Source organism: Terrapene carolina, unplaced genomic scaffold (assembly GCF_002925995.2).
Source record: "Terrapene carolina triunguis isolate 2854851 unplaced genomic scaffold, T_m_triunguis-2.0 Scaffold21, whole genome shotgun sequence".
NCBI classification, from domain to species: domain Eukaryota; kingdom Metazoa; phylum Chordata; order Testudines; family Emydidae; genus Terrapene; species Terrapene triunguis.
In genome coordinates, this window is record NW_020664372.1 from 5169460 (window position 1) to 5172663 (window position 3204).

Genomic DNA, 3204 nt, shown 5'->3' on the forward strand with positions numbered 1-3204 from the left:
GGACTTCCAGCTAGTGGCTAGTGTACTCCCTCAAGATGGGGGAGACCCAGGTTCAATTCCCCTCCTTTGCCTGGGAGAGGGAAAGGATTTGAACAGTCGTCTCCCACCTCTCAGAAGCATGCTCTAACCACTGGGATATGGGATATTGTAAGTCTCCCTTGAGCTCCCCTGTTGAAGCTATTCCACTGTGGATAAATAATGAACAAATAATTGGACTAAAGGGACTTGAGTCTGAGTCACCCACTTCCTGGGTGGGTGCCCTAACCACAGTCTATAGAGTAACATTCTCTCTCTCTCTCTGGCCTGAGGACTTTTGAAATGGCAAAAATATCTCAATTGAGGGCCTCCAATTTGTATAAAGTTCTCACCACTTCTAAAACTAAATTTCTCAGAACCATGATGATGTGTGGATAAACAAATTTTTCCTTTGTAGAAGTTTACAAACTGTTACCAATTAAACGCAGGTGAAAACTCAGCAAAATCTATGAGCAGGTAACTGAAAATGGCACTAATGGTGTTCTCTCCTGATTTCTTATAGTCTTGCCCTGTTTCTCAGGTCATAGAATCATAGAATATCAGGGTTGGAAGGGACCTCAGGCGGTCATCTAGTCCAACCCCCTGCTCAAAGCAGGACCAATTCCCAACTAAATCATCCCAGCCAGGGCTTTGTCAAGCCTGACCTTAAAAAGCTCTAAGGAAGGAGATTCCACCACCTCCCTAGGTAACCCATTAGTGCTTCACCACCCTCCTAGTGAAAAAGTTTTTTCTAATATCCATCCTAAACCTCCCCCACTGCAACTTGAGACCATTACTCCTTGTTCTGTCATCAGGTATCACTGAGAACAGTCTAGATCTATCCTCTTTGGAACCCCCTTTCAGGTAGTTGAAAGCAGCTATCAAATCCCCCCTCATTCTTCTCTTCTGCAGACTAAACAATCCCAGTTCCCTCAGCCTCTCCTCATAAGTCATGTGCTCCAGCCCCCTAATCATTTTTGTTGCCCTCTGCTGGACTCTTTCCAATTTTTCCACATCCTTCTTGTAGTGTGGGGCCCAAAACTGGACACAGTACTCCAGATGAGGCCTCACTAATGTCGAATAGAGGGAAATGATCACGTCCCTCGATCTGCTGGCAATGGCCCTACTTATACAGCCCAAAATGCCGTTAGCCTTCTTGGCAACAAGGGCACACTGTTGACTCATATCCAGCTTCTTGTCCACTGTAACCCCTAGGTCCTTTTCTGCAGAACTGCTTCCTAGCCATTCGGTCCCTAGTCTGTAACAGTACATGGGATTCTTCCGTCCTAAGTGCAGGACTCTGCACTTGTCCTTGTTGAACCTCATCGGGTTTCTTTTGGCCCAATCCTCTAATTTGTCTAGGTCCCTCTGTATCCTATCCCTACCCTCCAGCGTATCTACCACTCCTCCCAGTTTAGTGTCATCTGCAAACTTGCTGAGAGTGCAGTCCACGCCATCCTCCAGATCATTAATGACATCCTCCAGACTTTACTTTGCAGTACCTTGTTACTTTTTAATATTAAATTGAAACCAATCCATCTTAATCAAACTCTTATGTATACTGTGTAGATTATGAAACCTTAGCTTCAGAAGTCCATTCTTCAGATAAGAATCCAATGCGCAATTTAATGAGGGAAATCTGCTACTGTCTCTTTTTGTCCTGGCCTAAAATATTTTTTTCTTTAGCTGGAGGAGATTTGGATACTGATATTAATAAAAAACTAATGACCACTAACAGATTCAGTTGCTGTTAAGAAGTAGGCAGCATGGTAGAGTGGGCACCCTGATTTGTTCTTGGAGTGCTCACGGATTTTTTTTTTTTTTTTTAATCTTGTCTTCCATATAGCTGCTGTCTTATTTTCTTAGGATTAAGGAAGTAGCTATTTGTCACAGGGTAATGATGTGGCATAGCATTTCTTTCAGGTCATTCGTAATTGGCAGATTTTAGAAGAGGGGGAGAGTCATTGGTTAGAGCTCAAGACTGAGAGTCAGGAGATCTGGATTATATACCTATTATGATACCAGTTTGCTGTGTGGCATTGGGGAAGCCAGTTAACCATTCTGCACCCCAGTTTCCCCATCTATCTAATGGGGTTAAGCTACATCTATTTTACAGGAACATTCTATCCCTTAATTAAATGTTTAGAAATGTTTTGAGACTCTCAAATGGAAGGCACTATAGAAGTGCAATGCATTGTTGTAAAATGTGGGGGATTTAAATTGAGGAATGTTTGAAACTTGTTATGCATTCAACTCTATGAACATAAATGATCCAGGAGAGAGCATAAGCATCTATAGCTCCACAATTGTTGTGTAATTTTGCCCAGTTTGTGTATAAAATTACTGTGGTTGTGCATGGAGGTGCATTAACTGTGGTCACAAGATAGGCATGTAAATGTGTGCGTGCCATCCTGAAAAGCTAGCTAAAATATGGGACTCACTCATGATCTAATATTGTGATCTTTCCTGTGCTCCTGCTCATGTGCCCATCTAATTACAAGGTTTCAGTTTAATTTAAGACAAAGTCAAAATTCGAAACAAACCTCAATCAAAGCTCTACAAAGGTGGAGAACTTGATTTTCTTCAACTTCCCTTCAGCTTTTCCATGCAACTACACTGACATTATTTGGTAGTGTAGCCTATGACAAGCACAGAGGCAGCCCTAAAGCTAAACTGAACTCTTTCTAGGCTGACAATCTAACACAAATATTACTATGCAACCAGCTACTGGGATGAAGCTTTAAGACCCCTGAAGTATTTAGGTTCCAGAGTTCCAGAAGCTTGACCCTGTACTTAACACTGCCCGCTAATATATTACAGGCTTCCTTAAGTCTACTCAAGTCAACAGCCTCTGCATCTTTGTAGGCACTGTTCTACCTGATATATGTCAGGACATTGCTAGTAGAGTAGAGCACACAAGGCAATGCACAAATCCAAGATATCCGCTATATGATGTAACACCGATGCTGAGTCAACTGAAGTCACGTCAAAGTTTTCTTGCCACTGTTAAACCTCTAATGTTCTCACCCAAACAGACAAGGATTCAGTTATGGCAAATGAGTAGAGAGCAACCCTGTAGACTGTACACTCTGGCTCCCACCAGTTGAGCACCTACCCTCTTGTTCAGATCACCCTGGACTATATGTCATCGCCAGGGCCGGCTCTAGCTTTTTTGCTGCCCCAAGCAGC